Genomic DNA, 19,851 nt, shown 5'->3' on the forward strand with positions numbered 1-19,851 from the left:
TTGTATCATATGGTTCAGTTTTTGCTTCCTATTAAAGGCTTTGCTTTGGTGTAGTAGCATTTAAACCGCCAACATTTATTATCATAACCAAAACGCTTGACCCTGTGGCTCTCATCCCGCTTTGTTAGGCTTTCTATTTTACAGTTCATTGTAGCTTTCTTTTATAGTTCACGTTATTTGCACTACAGTACTTTTAAAAATCATACCAGTGAATACTTTACATTTTTAAAATATCTATTTAAATGTGTTCTCTAATTATCTAAGTCAAGAATAAAGCAATTATTTTGGCTCCTTTTTACATAAGTCTTAAATTTATTATACTTTACCTCTTCCTGTGCACTCGATTATTTCCTAGTCTTTGTTAATTTACTTTCGCATTATAGACCTAGATCACCATATATTATCATTGCTATTTTTAATAAAGATTATTTGAGATTTTTTTTCTCTTTTTAGGCCATTTTATGTAACTCATTTACTCATACAATAAATATCTATTGGGGACCTATACAATGAGCCAGACACTGAGCTAAGAAGGGGAACCTTAGTGATCAGGACCCACACAGCCTCTGCCTGGGTCTCCTGGGTCAGGGAGCCATGTGGTCTCTGTGTTCGATCTGTTTTACTTCTCACCTACCCTGAGTTCAAGCCACCCTGAACTGGGCTTGGTTCTTCAGAATCACCGTACCTACCATGTCACCAAGCCACCACGACCTGAAGCCACCATGCCACTATGTCCCTATACCATTGTGCCATCCCATTGCCATACCACCACATCACCATGCCATCATGTCACCATGCCACCACATCATCATGCCATTATTCCACCGTGTCACTATGCTGCCACAATAGCTTACCACCAGACCACCATGACATCATGCCACCATGTTACAGTGTCACCATGTCACATCACACTACCATGCCCCATATCATCATGCCACCATATCATCTCATTATGCCACCATGCCACAATACCATGTCACCATGCTACCATGCCACCATGCCACATCACCATGCCACCATGCCACATCACCATGCCACCATGCCACAATGTCATTACATGCTTATGCCCCCATGCCACCATGCCACATCAACATGCCACCATGTGCACATCATGCCACCATGCCACAATGTCACCATAGCCTTATGCCACCATCCCACAATGCCACATCACCATGCTACTGTGTGTACATCATCATCCCACCATGCCATGAGGCCACATCACCATGCCACCATATCACATTATGCCACCATGCCATACCACCACATAACCATGCCACCATGTGCACATCATGCCACCATGCCACAGTGCCATGTCACATCCTTATGCCACAATGCCATACCACCATGCTACCACATGCACATGCCATGTCACATTCTTTTGCCACCATGCCACGATGCCACATCACCATGCCATGTGTAGATCATGCCACAATGCCACCATGTCACCACATCCTTATGCCACCATGCCATTGATACCACATCACCATGCCACCATATCACCACATCATTATTGTTAAATACAATAAGAGGTTCTTCTTCAAAGGTTTAGTTTAAGTTTCCTTGTTCTTTGTTCCCTGCTTTCAAGGCTAGACTTCCTCGCTCTGAGTCTTCCCGCCCAGGTCTCAGTAAACAACTTTCCTGCCAGTCCTTATCTATAAAGCTCACATTCCACATCTGCTACTCATTCTGTGAATTACCCCTCCTGCCATTACAGCTCTTCCCACTGAAACTGCCCTTCCTGCCAGTGTAACCTACATCCCTGTGCTCTTCAAATTAGCCAATTGTGTTTAGTTTAGATTGTGTGGTCCAACTCCAGCCAATGGAGCCAGGACACAGCAGCAGGGATAGCTGTGTTAGGAATAAAAACCCCTTCCCTTCTTTGTTCAGGGTGCTCTCAAGGCAGCCAGGCTTGCAAACAGCACCCTTCTGCAGAAGTAAATTTTCCTTGCCAAGAAATCCTTTGTTTGAGCATTTGTCCTCTTTGCAACTCTGAGCTTTTATTTCCAACATTATGCCACCATGCAACAATATCACCTCATCATCATGTCACCATGCCATATCACCATGCCACCATGTCACATCATGCCACAATGCCATCATGTCACATCACCATGTCACTCTGCCACATCACCATGCCACCATCTTGCCATCTCATGACACCATGTTACTGTGCCACTGTGCCACTATGCACCTTGTCATACTCCAGTATGTTATCAAGTCACCACACCAGCATGTCACCCTGTCACCATGCCACCATGCACCATGCCACTATGTTACCTGTCCCCTGGTAGGTGTTTGCCTATTTATTTCCCTCTTGTTCCTTGGACTGAGGGTTTCAGAAAGGCATGGACCTTTCTGGTTTCGTTGAAAATGTTCCTTACTAGCACAATGCCTTGGCACCTTGCAACTATTCAATAAATGTTTATTAACTGAAGGGGTGAATAAGTAAGGTGCTCTTTTTTTGTTAATTAATTCTTTATATTGACTGCTTTATGTTGGCTAGAATATCTCTTAACTAATTACAAAAGAGAACGCAAATGGTCATGTTCTAATACCCAATATAACTGAGAATGACCTTGTGTTGTAAGAATGTGGCTGGACACGATAGTCTTTGCACCTAATTTTAACTCAATTTTTGACCTCTTAGAAGTGTATGAATTTGGAGCCATCATCCCCTGGCTTTTGCAGAAGAAACGTCTGATGTCAGATTAATTTTTGTCTTTAAATAATCTGCCCTCCTTTCTCTTTTGTCTAAATATATGTGAATTTGTATCTTTTTCCTTTAAAAAATATCATGTAGTGTGTCGGTCTGCCTTCATTAATCTTGCCTGGTATATGGTGAGTGTTCTTCCCCCTGTTGATTAAATCTTTGTTCTATCCAGAGAAGTTTTCATCAATTACAACCTCCCTTGAACTGCCATGTCCACGTGCAGGTGGTCAAGTGATCCTCCCCTACCCACAACCATGTTGAAAACTAGAGCTCAAAGATATAGGGGAGGAATAAAGGTAGATGAAAGTAAGACCACCACTGATAGCTTCAAAGATAGTCCTTCTGCAGTAAGGGGATGTCTGCTCTGTTTTCTGATCAATGTGGACTCAAACAAGGATCATGCAGGGGGTCAAGTCTTTTCCCCCTTCTCTGGGACCTGCTACGCTGATCTCATACAGTGAACTGGGGGTAGTTCCCTGTGTTCCTCAATTAAACCCAAGCTCTGCTAAAATATACAAATAGTCAGTCTGCTAAACTCTTAAGTCCAACATTGGCCCTTTTTTTCAAAGCTGTTGGATGTTTTTATTTTCAGAATTTTTTTTTTTTTTTTGAGACGGAGTTTTGCTCTTGTCGCCCAGGCAGGAGTGCAGTGGCATGATCTCAGATCTGGCTCCCTGCAATCTTCACCTCCTGGGTTCAAACGATACTCCTGCCTCAGTCTCCCAAGTAGCTGGAATGAAAGATGGCCGCCACCACGCCCAGCTAATTTTTGTATTTTTAGTAGAGACGGGGTTTCTACTAAACCATGTTGGCTAGGCTGGTATAGAACTCCTGACCTCAGGTGATCCTCCTACCTCAGCTTCCCAAAGTGCTGGGATTACAGATGTGAGCTACCACACCAGGCCTGTTTTCATGGTCTTTTAATGGAAAGTGATAGAGTATGAATCCAGCCTGCTTAGGTAGCTCTAGGTGAGCCATGAAATCTGCGTCCTCATAAGGAGCCCGGAGAGGCTTCATCAAATCCCCAGGCTGTGGCATTGCCAGCACGACATTTGCATCTCCTGGCTTAGCCCAGCACTGCCAAACAGACTTCACGGGTGTCCCTCTGCCACCTTTGTGCTTCCTCTTTTCTGGTCTCCCTGTTTGCATCACTGCTTTTCTTGGCCTAGGCCAGCAACTCTTTATCTCGTGGCCTCTGAGGTCCAGTTAGTTAGGAGAGAGTTTTGAGCAGGTGCAAATGCTCACACACAGAGGATCCTGACGAGTCCTAAGTCCTGGAACAGTTACACCCTGCAGCAGTACCCACAGAGCAGCCTTCAGGCCCCGTCGCTCCTTTCAAACAATCAGAAGCTTCTGTGGGCCAGGGCTATTCATAGGGCCTATGAGAGCATGGGGAAGTTGAAGGGACAGTGAGGCGTCTATAGAAGTGTCTGCAGGGAAAGTGAGGGTTGACCTGTCCCCTGGCACGGCAAGATGTGTAGCCCACGCTTCGACTACAGGATGCTCTTATGTGTGTACAGTTCATAAAGCACAGGGCATCTCTGTGTTGTTGCCCAGAAGAAAATGGAAAGCCCCCGCTTCCACTAGGAGTCTGTGTGTTGATTTGAAATGCAAATATGAATTCTCCGCATGGCTGCATCCAGGCAGCAGGACAGCCAGCAGCAAGCTGCAGATACCCCACCATCCCTACTGCGGCAGGAAGCCCCGCATACAGCCTGACAGTCGGGCGAAGCCATTTGGCCATTCACCAGCGCCACAAGCTCAGGCAGGTTGCTTAAGCTGTCTCAGTTCCTGCTTCTGAAAAGTAAAGCTAATGGGGTCTACGTCATGAGATTACTGGAGGATTAAGTAAAATAACAAGCATCAGCAGCTGACGTAGAAAGCGTGCCTGAAAGGCGGATGGATGGCTCCCTGACCCCTCTCTTTGTCTTCTGGGATGAGTCCCTCCAGACCCCCGCAGAGCAAAGGCTGGCTGATTTTCAGTAGTCCAGGGAGGTTTGCAGCAGCTAAACTCCACATTTCTAGACCGTTTGAACAGGAAACCTGAGATGAGACAGCGTTTGAATTGGCTCATGCAAAAAACAATATTTGCTGGAGGTTAGCTGCTGCATTATGAATTTTTAACCTCCCATAAATCAAACTGTAAAAATGGACAAAGGCTGAGTTTCCTGTGCCAGGACCAAAATAGACACCTCTTAAACAATTCTGACTATGTTTCCACAACCAAATCATGCTGAGATGAATAGCTGGAACATTTATATTTAGGTCCTAACGTATAACGTAAAATAAATGAAAATAGTCTATCTTCTTGGCACTGAAATTGTGCTACCATATCCATTTACAAAGACGATAACTCCAAGACAGGCTGTGCAAAGACCATCATGCGCCTGGGGCAGGATTTTGCTTCTCTGCTCCCACTGCTTTTCCCTATCACTGGGGTCACCAGATACCCAATACTAAATGATTAATAGAAAATCCCCAGGGGGAATCAGTCCGCAGCAAGGTTTAAAGTGAATCCTTTAGTGAACGCTTTATACCGAGAAATACAAACGCTTTAAAAGATCCAGGAGATGGAATCTTGCAACTGCAGAGGTCAGTATTTTAACTAAAGAAAGCTTTTATGCATTTGACAAACATCTTTCTTTAGCAACTCCTATGAGCTACAAACTTAGAGGAATATAACAACTAAGAGATCTTTCTTCTTTCAATTTAGTGGTAAAGGAAGATACCAAAGCACCTGATTTACTATGAGGCAGAAAGAAACAGGAGCTCAAGAGTGTTACCAGCAAATGCTACAGACTTCTAGAAGGAAAGACAGCACCAAAAAGGAGAAGTTGGAACTGAACTTTAAAGGATGATCAAGGTTTTAGTACAGAAAATAGAGCTCCAGAGGCCAAGAGAAATGTGGCTAGACTGAGGTGAAACTGGCAATTGGGTGTGGAGTGAAAGTAAGCGATACACAAGATAAACTGAAAGCAAGTATGGGCCAGGCACGGTGGCTTACGCCTGTAATCCCAACACTTTGGGAGACCAACGTGAGAGGATCACTTGAGGCCAGGAGTTCGAGACCAGCCTGGCCAACATCGCAAAGCCCTTTCTCTACTAAAAACACAAAAATCAGCCAAGAGTGGTGGTACACACCTGTAGTCCCAGGTACTTGGGAGGCTGAGGCAGGAGGATCGCTTGAACCCAGGAGGTGGAGGTTGCAGTGAGCCTAGTTAGTACCACTGTACTCCAGCCTGGGTGATAGAGCAAGACTCTGTCTCCAAAAAAAAAAAAAAGAAGAAAGAAAGAAAGCATGAAGCAATTTGGAATAAGGAAGATAGAATCTTACAGGAGACTGGAGGTTTTCAAAAGCTTCTAACAAAAGGTCAGTGTGAATGAATCCATTCATTCACTTAACAAATATTTACTGAGCTCCTCAGTGAGAGATGAAGTGGTAGGAGGCTCCTGCCCCCACGGAACTACAGTTTCATGGGGTGACAAGCATTAACAAATAAACTTGTAAGTCAATGTATTATGTTGACACAAAAGTAATTATAGTTTTTGCCATTACTTTTAATGCAATTACTTTTGCATCAGCCTAATATAATGATAGGCAGAAGAGAGAACTAGGTACGAAGGGTGCTTAGGGTGGTGTCCACGGATAGCAGGGAGCCCTGAGTTACACTGGGGGTTGGAGAGAGGAAAGGCGACATTGCTGAGGACCTGACATCCACACTAGGTTCTGGGGGGGTCAGTGGAGTCAGAAAGCAGAAGTGTGCTGGGCCAGGGATGCAGCACAAGTTGGGAGCATTCCAAGTGCTGAAGGACAAGGAATAAAGTCCTTTTGGTAAATGAAGAGGTCGGCATTTTCAAGGAAACAGAAGAGAGCGGCATAGGATGACTGCAGGGGCATGGGACATCTGCAGGGCCTGGTAAGGCACATTCAGGACGTTATCGGGAAGTGCAAGGGAAACCACCGTCTGGAATGATAAGATCTGGTTGGTTGAATAATGTCCCTCTGGCTGCTGTGTGGAAGGTGGATCTGAGAGCAGTGAGTGTGAAAGATGTTGGGGTGATCCTGAGAACTGTACTCTGACTTTTTTTTATCTTGCCCAAATTTCTACCTAAAGGATCTGGGGAGTCGTGCTCTACAAATCATAAATCATCATAGGATGAGTTTTATTTAACCTTTTATATTATGACTTACTTTTCAACCTGACTCTGGCTAACATAACAAAACAGGGAAGAAAAGCAAAATATTTTACCCCAAAACATGTTTCTTTGTCATATCTTGAAATGGCCCCGACAGCTGTCCTTTGTGGGGGAAAATCTGAATCTATAAAGAATCTCTATTAACATAACTAGATCTTTTTCTTCCAGGCTCTCCCAATCCTAAAGAGATTAACTGAAAGCCTGGAACCTTTAAAAAATCTGAATAGGAAACATTTGTCATCTATTGTCTCTAAAGGGCAGCCACTGTAAGACTTCAAAAGAACCTTGGTCTTCACAATCTTTTGTCTTAACCTGCACATGTCTTTTCTGTGATCCCAGATCTTTAGATAAACTCAACCAATTGTCAGCCAGAAAAAGTTTAAATTCACCTGTAGCCTGGAAGCCCCTGCTTTGAGTTGTTACCTCTTTCTGGATCAAACCAATGTATTTCTTAAATGTATTTGATTGATGCTGCATGATTCCCTAAAATGTATAAAACCAAGCTGCGCCCTGACCAACTTGAGCACAGGTTCTCAGGACTTCCTGAGGGCTGTGTCAGGGGTCATGGTCACTCATATTTGGCTCAGAATAAATCTCTTCAAATATTCTTACAGAGTTTGACTATTTTCATTGACAAGCTGAAGGAGATATGTGACGCTTGCACAGAGCAGTCCTGGTGAACCAGGAAGCAAGAGAGCAATTGAAGACCTTCTTCAAAGGTACAGACAGCTCTTGTTGATGGGTTGGGTGTTGGGAGCAGTAGAAGACGGAAAAGCAAGGAGACTTCATGTTCTGACTTGAGCCACTGAGCAGAAGATGGTAATGTTTCCCAGAGATGGAAAAGCCTAAAGTAATTTTAATGTACAGGCTGCAGGTGAAAGGTCAAGAAATCAGCTTGAGATTTGGAAACACCAAATGCCTATGTGACACTCAATGCATGCAGGGTTCTTTGAACTTGCTGTACCATAGGCCATACCCTTTTAAGCTATGACAACCCCCATGACCTGCACATACACTTCTGGATGGCCTCCTGGAATCAGAAAATCTGAAGTAACTGGAAGACCATGAAAAGCACAAGAATGATCAACCCCTGCAGTGCCTAATTAACTTGAGACATTCTTCTATTGTTCCTTATTCCCACCTCAATTGATAAGGCAATTGGACTTTATAACTGACCTTGGTCAACCTCATGACTCCAGATCCTACAACCCATTCTCAGCTTGCAAAAACTGCCCTGAACTGTACCTTCTGTAACTTTCTCTGCCTACCCCAGACCCATAAACTGACTCCTATCCCACCATCCTCTGCTGTCTCTTTGGACTCAGCCCACCTGCACCCAGATGAATAAACAGCCATGTTGCTCACACAAAGCCTGTTTGGGGGGTCTCTTCATTCAGAGCCTGTATTTAACAGTTGGAGGTCAAGTGGGCCATTCACAAAATGAGTCAGAAGCTCAGAAAAATGAAAACAACCACAGATCATCCAGGAGGAGGGCAGAGTGGGGGTAACAGCTAGAAAGGGTGGTTTCCATCTCTGCTTCCTGTGCCTGGGATCTGCTCCAGCTGACTTTCCAAGGAAGCCTCTGGTGGTCACCTGCTTACCTTATCACAAAGCTCTCCCAAGCACTTGAACCTTAATTTCAGGCATGAAGTATACCCTTCTGCAATCAGTTACCCTTCTCCAAATCTGGACCCCAAGCAACCACGGGTTTACTTTCTGTCACAATAGCTTAGCCTTGCCTGTGCTCCTCCTTTGGATGTGCCCATAGTAACCTCTGACAGGTTTCTTTGATATTATGACAAATTCTACATGCATCCTGCATTTTTCTTGACTGCAGAATCTGTATTAACTCTTCTCAAGAGCCCTGGTTTTTGTGGAAAATAATATTTAGAGACCACAATTGGGGTTCAAAGGGTGCTAATTAATAGGCCTTTATAAAGCAAGGAAATTTCCGACTAGGCACACTGGCTCATGCCTGTAATCCCAGCACCTTGGGAGGCCAAGGCAGGAAGGTCATCTGAGGTCATGAGTTCAAGACCAGCTTGGCCAACATGATGAAACCCTATCTCTATTAAAAATACAAAAATTAGCCAGCTACTTGGGAGGCTGAGGTGGGAGAATCTCTTGAAACTGGGAGGCAGAGGTTGCAGTGAGCCAAGATTGCACTACTGCACTCCAGCCTGGATGACAGAGCAAGACTATGTCAAAAAAAAAAAGGCTAGGAAATTTTGAAAAATTAAGAAAAAACATGTCTTAATTCATACTGCTAGTTTGCAATCCAGATTCTGGATATAGGCTTTTTACTAAAATTGATTAATCTTACTTCTATTCCTTTTTCTCCCATAGAGAAAATTTTGGTTATCAGTGACACCAGTGTCATTACTCATTTGCTTTCTACTAACACACAAATAACCTCAGAATAAGAATGCCAACCCTATCACCAAAAAGGTAATTGCTGAAAACTGTTTAAGATCTTCAGCAGGTTTTTGGTGAGGAGAGTTTAGGGGTTTGGGAGGTTGTTTTGTTGTTGGCTTTTGGTCCTGACATTATATCCCACTTGGAATGTATACTGAAATTACCATGTTTGGAAATCACTTGAAATAGTTTCTCTTTGTGTGGTATGACATCAAATGCATACATCATTAAATTTGTTCTGTTTTGTCTTCCATGTGTATGAATGGTTTTAATGGTGATTTTGTTTTGCAACTATGTAAAAATATTTACATGTCCCAAAGTCAAATTCCAAAACAAGACATATTCAAATAATTTTAGTCTCTCTACCTACTAACCTTTTCCTCCTAGATAGCATTATTTTTTAAGATTTATACCAGCACTGTTTTTATACATGTGTGTGCACACATACATACACATATACACACATTCCTTGTATTAGTCCATTTTCATATTGCCATAAAGAAATACCAAAGACTGGGTCATTTATAAAGGAAAAGAGGAGTAATGTCCTCAGCTCCACATGGCTGGAGAGGCGTCACAACTGTGGCAGAAGGTGAAGGAGGAGCAAAGACACGCATTACATGATATCAGACAAGAAAGAAGTGCAGGATGAAATGGGGGAAGCCCCTTATAAAACCATCAGATCTTGTGAGAACTCACTACCATGAGAACAGTGTGGAGGTAACCCCTCCAATGATTCAATTATCTCGCATCAGATCCTTTTCACTACATGTGGGGATTATGGGAACTGCAGTTTGAGATCAGATTTAGGTGAAAACACAGCCAAACAATATTAGTCTACCCCTGGCCACTCCCAAATCTTATGTTCTTACAATTCAAAGCATGATCAAGCCATTCCAACAGTCCCCCAAAGTCTTAACTCATTCTAACATTAACTCTAAAGTTTAAGTCCAGAGTCTCATCTGAGACAATGCAAGTCCCTTCCATCTATGAACCTGTAAAATCAAAAGCAATTTAGTTACTTCCTGGATACAATGGGATTACAGGCATTGGGTTAATACACTCATTCCAAATGGGAGAAATTGGCCCAAACAAAGAGGCTACAAGCCCCATGCAAGTCCAAAATCCAATAGGGCAGTCATTAAACCTTAAAGTTCCAAAATGATCACCTCTGACTCCATGTCTCACATCCAGGGCACACTGATGCAAGAGGTGGGCTCCCACAACCTTTGGCAGCTCCACCCCTTTGGCTTTACCAGGTATAGCCCACCTCCTGGCTGCTTTCACACGCTGGCATTGAGTGTCTGTGGCTTTTCCAGGCACATAGTGTAAGCTGTCAGTGGATCTACCATTCTGCGGTCTGGAAGACAGTGGCCCTCTTCTCACAGCTCCGCTAGGCAGAACCCCAGCAGGGATTCTTTGTGGGGGCTCCAACCCCACTTTTCCCTTCTGCACTGTACCAGCAGAGGTTCTCCATGGGGGCCTCACATCTGCAGGAAACTTTTGCCTGGATATCCAGGTCTTTCCATATATCCTCTGAAATCTAAGTGGAGGTTCCCAAACCTCAATTCTTGATTCCTGTGACCCTGCAGGCTCAACACCACATGGAAGCTGCCAAGGCTTGGGCCTTGCACTTTTTGAAATGCAAGCTGGAGTGGCTAGGATATAGGGTATCAAGTCCTGAGGCTGCACACAGCAGGGGGGCCCTGGACACAGCTCAGGAAACCATTTTTTCCTCCCAGGTCACCAGGCTTGTGATGGGAGGGGCTGCTGCAAAGGTGTCTGACACGCCCTGGGGACATTTTCCCCATTGTCTTGGCGATGAGCATTTGGCTCCTCACTACTTAAACTTCTGGTGCTGGCTTGAATTTCTTTCCCAAAAATGAGTTTTTCTTCCCTAGTGCATCATCAGGCTGCAAATTTTTCAAACTTTTATGCTCTGCTTCCTCTTGAATGCTTTGCTGCTTCAAAATGTCTTCCGACAGATACCCTAAATTATCTAAGTTCAAAGTTCCACAGATCTCTAGGGCAGGGGCAAAATTCCATGAGCCTCTTTGCATAGCATGCGTGACCTTTGCTCCAGTTCCCAAAAAATTCTTCATCTCCATCTGAGACCACCTCAGCCTGGGTTTTATTATTCAGATCACTACCAGCATTTTGGTCAAAGCCATTCAAGAAGTCTCTAGGAAATTCCAAACTTTCCTACATCTTCCTTCTTTTGAGCCCTCCAAACTGTTGCAACTCTGCTTGTTACCCAGTTCCAAAGTTGCTTCCACATTTTCAGAAATATTAATAGCAGTACCCCACCGTACTGCTACCAATTTACTGTATTAGTCCATTTTCATACTGCTATGAAGAAATACAAGACTGGGTAATTTATAATGTGTAAAGGAAAAGAGGTTTGATGGACTCACGGTTCCACACGGCTGGGGAGGCAACACAATCACGGCAGAAGGCAAAGGAGGAAGGAGCAAAGGCACGTCTTACATGGAGGCAGGCAAGAGAGAAATGCAGCATGACACAGAGGATAAGCCCTTAACAAACCATTAGATCTTGGGAGAACTCACTCTCGCAAGAACAGTGTGGAGGTAACTGCCCCCATCATTCAATTAACTCCCACTAAGTCCCTTCTATGACACATGAGAACTATAGTTCAAGATGAGATTTGGGTGAGGACACAGCTCAACCATATCATTCCTGTTCTCTTTCTGAGATATATGTAAGCATACTGTATGTACACACTATTGCTCTCTTTGTTCTCATTGCCTAATATGACTGCATTGTAGCCTCTGGTCATCTGCCTTTCTTTTACAGCCTAATGCTCCATTACATGGAAGCACCACTGTTACTCAACCAGTCATCCAGCCACGAAAATATGCCATTTATAATCTTCCATTATTATAAACAGGGTTGCATTAAATAGTCCTGATCACTTGCCCTTTTGTATTTCTGCTAGCAACACATATTTTTAGAGCACTTACTACATTCCAGGTTTTAATAATATACTTGTGGGGAGAACATAAATCCCTGCTGCTATGATTGAAATGTTTGTCTACCTCCACTCCAAATGTATGTGTTGAAATCCTAACTCATAAAATGACAAAATGATGGTGTTGGAAAGAGGTGACGAGGTCATAAAGGTGGAGCCCTCATGGTTGGAATTAATGTCCTTATGAAAGAGACCCCAGGGAGCCACCTCACCCTGTCTTCCATGAGAGAACACAGCCAGAAGGCATCATCTGTGAACCAGGAAGCAGGTCCTCATCAGACAGAATCTGCTGGAACCTCAACCCTCCAGAAGTGTGAGGACTAGTTTTCTGTTGTTTATAGATACCCAGACTGTGGTTTTGTTGTCAGGGCAGACCGAATGGACTAAGACACCTCCTCTTAAGAAGTTATCCTTCTATTGGGGTTGGGGGAAGAAAGACATTACAGAGAATCTGTTGGAATGTGGTAGCGGCTCTGAGGAAAAGTAAAGCTGGGTAAAAGGGATAGAGAGTGATGGGATGGGGTGGGCGTTCTAGTCTATTCAGGTAAGGCCTCTCAGATAACAGAGCAGTTCAGCAGAAGCCCGGAGGAAGTGAGGGAATGAGCCACAAAGACTCCAGGAAAAGGGACAACAAATGCAAAGAGAAGCACCCCTGAAACAGGAGCAAGTCACAGGCCAGGGCGGCCAGAGCAGAGCAAGCGAGGGGAGCAGCAGGAGAGCAGGTCAGAGGCACTGCTGTGGCCTGGCTCACAAGGCTCGTGGAAGGGTATGGTGCATTCCAGGAGGCCAAGACACAGGGAAAGCAGAGAACTGTCTGGGAGACCCGGCACCCATACCCAAGCACCCACGCCCAGCACCACACTCCTGAGCAGCTCCCCGGGACTTTGAAACTTGAAGCCCATTCCCATCATCTGTGGCCCTGGCCCTGCCTGCTTGGGCCTGGGTAGCAGAGTGCACAATACATGGAATGTCTATGCAGGCCACTATGGGAGAGAGCACAGAGGGCACCCATACAGCAGCTGAGAATGACTGCAGGCCCTCTGGACCCAGTCCCCCACTGCTCCCAAAGCTGTCTGCCCCTTCAGTGGCCAGCTATGCCCTCTACCCTGGAAGATTCCCCCTTGGCTTGACGACCTGGTTGCAGTATTTACCTTGGCCCACACCTTGTATTCCTTTAGGCAATTAAAATTCCCACCAACTCCACATGCCATAACCCTGGGTAAGAAATGCCCCACCTGGTGCATTCCCAGGCCCCAAGCCCTATGCTAACTGGCTATTCAAGGCATTCTCTGGCACCTACCCACTCACTACACCTCCCATCTGTAGGTTAGAGAAGATGTCAGGGGACACCAGGTAAGAGTGACATGTACCCCAGATCGCAAAGTATAATAAATTTTAAAAAAAACAACACAAGAACAGAAAATCAAACACTGCATGTTCTCACTCATAGGCAGATGTTGAGAAATAAGAACACATGGACATGGAGGGGGGCATCACACACATCTGTGGCGGGGAACTAGGGGAGGGACAGAGGGGGTGGGGAGTTGGGGAGGGATAACACGGGGAGAAACACCAGATATAGGTGATGGGGAGGAAGGCAGCAAACCACATTGCCATGTACCTACATTGCCATGTATGTACCCGTGCAACAAGCCTGCATGTTCTTCACATGTACCCCAACATCTAAAATGCAATAAAATATATTTTTTTAAAAAGTGACTTTGTTGAGGAGGAGTTACACTGAGGAGGAAAACTGAAGTCAGGATAGGCATACAGTGGGTTCTCTGATTTTTGAATCCTTTTGGCCCCTGTTTCCTCGTTTAAAGGGATGAGGATAAAAGAGCAGATCCCGTATCATAGGATGAGTATGTGGGTTAAATGTTAACCATCACACATGTAGTGGAGTGATACCTAATAGACACTATGTGCAGAAAACGTGTTAGACAATGACAGTGATTTTTATTATCATTACGATACGTGGTGGCTTAGTTCTTTTGGACTGCCATAGAAAAATATCACAAACTGAGTGGCTGATAAAAAACAGAAATGTATTTTTGATTGTTCAGAGGCTGAGAAGACCAAGATCAGGACACCAGTAGGTTCCAGGTCCGGTGAGGGCCCATTTCCTGGTTCCTAGACAAAACCTTCTCACTGTGCCCTCGTGGGGTGGAAGTGCCGAGGGATCTCCTGGAAGCCTCTCTGAGAACAGCACCAATTCCACCTGTGACAGCTCCAGTCCCATGACCTAATCACCTCCCAGGGGCCTCACCTCCTAATCCCAACACCCTGGGGGTTAGGTCTCAATGCTTGAAAAAGTCAAACTAGATCAGTTACTAGAAGCATTTCACAAAACTCTGGAAAGTCTGTCATGGTCTGACAGTGCCGCTTCTCTCCTCCTATGGGTCATCCGTAAAATGCCTCAACCATTCTAAGAGCCAGTGAGGTGGTCTGGGGAAGAAGGAAGGAAGAGCAGAGCTGGACTTAGTGTCCACTCCACTTTGGAGGAGAACCCTGATAGACAAGGGAGTGGTGGTGATGCTCTCAGGAGGTGTTGTGAGGGAAAGAGAGAGATGGGGTGCAGACAGAAGGTGAGGAAGCACCAAAGGAAAGATGTCTTTTTAAAGACTAGATGTGCCTGCCGGGTATGGTGGCTCATGCCTGTAATCCCAGCACTTTGGGAGGCTGAGGTGGGTGAACAACCTGAGGTCAGGAGTTTGAAACCAGCCTGGCCAACATAGTGAAACCCTGTCTACTAAAAATACAAAAATCAGCTGGGTGTGGTGGTGCATGACTATCATCCTAGCTGCTGGGGAGGCTGAGGCACATGAATCACTTGAACCCAGGAGGCAGAGGTTGCAGTGAGCCGAGATCACAACACCTCCCAGTTGTTCCACTCTGGGCAACAGAGTAGATCTCCATCTCAAAAACAAACAAAAGACTAGACATGTCTGTCAAAGCCACATTAGCAGAAGCAAAACTTTGGCATGGATTCGAAACAGAGAATGCAATGCAGGACGCTTGCTGCACAGGTAGTGGAGGAGGTGAGGAGCCAGCAGGGCAAGCTGAGTCACCCAGGGCTGGCATGTCTGGCAGTCATGGCCGCCTTGCTGGAGGGAGGCTGGGCAGTGGTGATGTCCGGGGCTGGGAAGCTGGGTGGGAGAAGGAATGTGGTGGGCTGCCTGTGGGAGCTGCTGCCAGAGACCCAACGCTGAGCAGAAAGGTGACACGGACAGGCACCCCCTCCTCCCACTCATCCTTAATCTTCCTCTGGTGCCTACCATTAGCCAAACCCACCCAGGAGCCTGGGGCAAGTGGGCTTGGGGAATAGAAGAGCCAGAACCATGGATGGACAGCTCTATAGGAGATTTGACATCTTGGGGGATAAAAGGAGGGAGGTGAGAATCACAGCCATGGGGTGGGAAGACAAGGGTTAGAGACATGGCTGGGGTGTGTCTGGCTGGAGGAGCAGGAAGCTGGTTCTCAGTTGGAGCAAAGCTGGCATTGACAGGGTGAAGGTGCTGTGCCCTAGAGAGAGCTCAGAACAGGCCTTGGGAACACTGGGCTGGGGTCCTGGGTGTGCTGACAAGGGTCCCACAGAGGTTTCCTCACTGCCACTCCCACAGGAGGGATGCTGACATGGTTTGGTTGTGTCCCTACCCAAATCTCATTTTAAATTGTAGCTCCCATAATTCCCACAATTCCCACATGTTATGGGAGGGACCTGGTGGGAGGTAACTGAATCATGGGGGTGGTTTCCCCCATACTGTTCTCATGGTAGTGAATAAGTCTTATGAGATCTGATGGTTTTATAAGGGGTTTCTGCTTTTGCTTGGTTCTCATTCTCTCTTTGGTCTGCTGCCATGTAAGATGTGCCTTTCACTTTCCACCATGATTGAGGCCTCCCCAGTCATGTGGAACTGGGAGTCCATTAAACCCCTTCTTCCCTACAAATCATCCAGTCTCAGGAATGTCTTTGTCAGCAGCGTGAAAATGGACTAATACAGATGTTCAGCCACCTCACCTCTCGAGGTGAGAGGAGAAACTGAAACCTGAGACACCAAGCTCACAGCCCCAGAAGTGGCCAAATCAGGATGGAATCCACGTGCAGATAATTCTAAGGATCAAGCCTGTTGGAGCCACACATCCTGATACACACACACCCTCCCACCTTCACGCTCATGTGCACTCACAGCCCCTGGCCCCCGGCACACTCACACTCACACATGTTCACACCCCTCACACACTCAGTGCATCCCCTCACTCACACGCCACAGTCGCCCACCTACCCCAGGGTCAGAGTGGCCCCCAGCATAGCCCGGCTGTGGGAAAGGGCCCTGTGCTCTAGGGATGTCTTGGAGGAAGCTTTCACTGAAGATTGGATTTGGGGCACATGGCCATGTCGCCTGTTTGTGAGGTTACTGCAAGGGTTTCTGACTTGCCCCTTTGCACAAGGACAGGCCCAGTGCCCAGCTCATGGTGCTTAGTAAACAAATGATGGAGACATGATTGGATGAAGCCAGGCTTGTCTGGGAGGGAGGAAAAGCCTCGAGGCATAAGTGAAGGGAGGACAGACATGAACTTGCAGGGTGGGTGGTATGTGCAGAGAGGTGGTGGAATGTTTATTATCCAAGACCTGGAGTTGAAAGCCCTTTGAGGCAGAGGCTGGTGTTTGTTCAGGATCCTCTCTATGTGGGTGGGTGGGTAGAGGCAGCTGTGTTCCCTGAGGGCTGCATGTGGGCAGGCACCCTGCTTCAGAGGAGAGAAAGCTGCCCCACTGAGAGTGAGGGAGAGAAAGGAGGAAGAGCAGGGAAGAGGAGGGGAAGTGGGAAGAGGGGGGTGGCAGGCAAGGGGCTGGGACCAGACAGGGAGAGGATTGCAGGGAATGAGCTCTCCAGGCACCTGACAGCACCAACCTGTCTATTCAACTTCTGCACCACTGCCATGCAACAGCCTTCCAGAAAAGTCTTCTCCACTCACAAATGGACATCTAACTGACCTCAGCTTGGGTGGTGGGAGGGCGATGGACAGTGAGAGGGATGAAGGAGGAGCTGAATTTCATGCAGTGACCACAATGCATCAACAGTCATGTGTGCATCACTCTACAGAGGCAGACACATCCAGGGAGGGTGTTCTCAGTAGAGGAACAACAATGGCAGCTCATAAAGTATCATGGAAACCTACGGTAGTGTCTTCCAGGCAAATTTGGTAAGCCTGTCCCTAATATAATTCAAAAGGAACACAGGCAGAAGAATGTGAACTATCTTTTAACTTTCTTGTGATTTATCTGGCACTTCATTTTTTTTTACTCAAGACGCTCTAGTAGTAGCTTGTTTTGCCTTTACAAGGAGCAAGGAACTCCAGACTGTCAGCATCTTGCTGAAAAAAATGGTTTCTTCTTGGGTAGTCCTCAGTCCTCCTGGTGCATGCACAGCACAGTGGGGAGTTTCAATCACTGCAGGTGCCCAAGGCTTCAGCTCTGGAGATTCAGGATCAGTTTACCTGGGCTGGGAGAGCTGTACTTTTAAAAAGCTTCCAGGTGTTTCGAATGGGCACTCAGAGACAGGAACCACGCTGCTTGGTGCCGAAGCTAACGCCACTCCACCCTCAGCCTCAAAGGTTGCTTAGGTGCAGACACACTTCTACCAAGACAAGCTTCTAGCAAGGAATGTACACGCGAACGTCATTAACAAGGCAGACCAAATGTTTTGAGTTCAGAAGTATTTTAACCCAGTAACTGAATTTTCTTTTTACAAAGGTAACACTCTTTAAGGTGGTTGGCATGGTAGCAGGGGGTGCCCGGAGGCTTGGCTCAACGCTATGGAACATCAAAATGAGGGCGGAAACTGAGTAGGAGTGTGCGCATGCTTACGTTAATTATTTGTAAGTGTATTCACGTAACTTTAAATAACTCAAGTTGTTTTTCCTTTCTTGTCCAAATACAATGAAATCCAAAAGCTATGAATTCTCTGAAATATGGACTGGTGCTTAGAATGTTATACCTTCCTTTCCCCTTCCAAAGTATTGTTACTACTTTGATAGAAGCTGTAGGCACAGGCTTCACAAGTAAAACCATATATCATTTATTCAGAGCGAAGAAAAATGGAGCTTCTTATTAAGAGACCATCCCACTAAGAATCCAGCTTCTGCAGAGGGGTTGGGGGAAGGTTTTCTGCTTAGTCCCAAATTGCTTTGGCCATGATTGGATTTCAGTGTGAAAATTTGGGGCAGCCTGTTCAGGGTGAGATAGGAGGAGGGGAACGTAGAGCCACTAGGAGCCGAGTAGCTGTGAGACAGTCAGCACATATGCCATGCCTCATTTTCCCATGTACCACCAGGGGTGATTGCAGTATGTGAGGAGCAAATGCTGACCACTCCAGAGCTTCCACCTTGGGGTCTCAGCAACACTGGGGACCTGAGAACAAGACAGAAGTGAGCCTGGTACAGAGCCTGAGCCACACACCTTCTCATCTATGTGGTCATACTCGGCCATAGCCAGAACTACAGATAACACCATCCCTGGTAAATGAGCATTATTTCCATTATTTCTTGCCTCTGCCTTCCTTCTTACCTTCTCTTCTAGGAACTTACATATCTGAAAGTGGTAATTAATGCAAGTGAGAGACCTGGTCACTTAAGAGTGTGTGGTACCTCTTCCCCCCTCTCTTCCTCCTGCCCTAGCCATGTAAGACCTGCCTGCCTTCCCTCTGCTTTCTGCCATGATTGTAAGTCTCCTAAAGACTCCCAGAAGCAGAAGCCACGATGCTTCCTGTACAGCCTGCAGACCCAAAGGCCAATTAAACCTCTTTTCTTTAGAAATTACCCAGTCTCGGGTATTTCTTTATAGCAATGCAAGAATGGACTAATACACATGCTTACTTTCAAGAACATAAAAATATAAGAGAAACTGAAAAGGATGGATACTCCCATAGTAAGGAGATCATCTTCCTTTACATGTTGATGCACTTCCTTGCAGCCTTTGGTCTAAACAGGCCTCTCAGACATCCCTGGGTCTTCCTTGTACGCGGGTACTCATGAGGTACCAGCACTAGTTGTACCGGTTGTACTTGGGTATTCGGGAGGTACCAGCACTATTCGTACCAGTTTTACATGGGTACTCATGAGGTACCAGCACTAGTTGTACCAGTTGTACTTGGGTATTCGTGAGGTACCAGCACTATTCGTACCAGTTTTACATGGGTACTCATGAGGTACCAGCACTAGTTGTACCAGTTGTACTTGGGTATTCGTGAGGTACCAGCACTATTCGTACCAGTTTTACATGGGTACTCATGAGGTACCAGCACTAGTTGTACCAGTTGTACTTGGGTATTCGTGAGGTACCAGCACTATTCGTACCAGTTTTACATGGGTACTCATGAGGTACCAGCACTAGTTGTACCAGTTGTACTTGGGTATTCGGGAGGTACCAGCACTATTCGTACCAGTTTTACATGGGTACTCATGAGGTACCAGCACTAGTTGTACCGGTTGTACTTGGGTATTCAGGAGGTACCAGCACTATTCGTACCAGTTTTACATG

At 45.9% G+C, this 19,851-nt stretch overlaps 1 long non-coding RNA gene across 4 annotated transcripts in view; it reads right to left on the minus strand.

Annotated features, from left to right (window-relative positions):
* LOC118154702 (uncharacterized) overlaps window positions 1-19,851 on the minus strand; it is a 190,187-nt gene that overhangs the window by 89,309 nt on the left and 81,027 nt on the right. For 2 of the 4 annotated variants that reach the window (XR_008482320.2, XR_004744916.3), the window contains one exon: window positions 16,475-18,723. The exons of the other annotated variants lie outside the window; for them this stretch is intronic. This is a non-coding gene — a long non-coding RNA (uncharacterized LOC118154702). Of the gene's footprint in view, window positions 1-16,474; window positions 18,724-19,851 lie in introns of those variants that run through there. 4 annotated transcript variants of the gene reach the window in all.

This window comes from Callithrix jacchus, chromosome 6 (genome assembly GCF_049354715.1).
Source record: "Callithrix jacchus isolate 240 chromosome 6, calJac240_pri, whole genome shotgun sequence".
NCBI classification, from domain to species: Eukaryota; Metazoa; Chordata; class Mammalia; order Primates; family Cebidae; genus Callithrix; species Callithrix jacchus.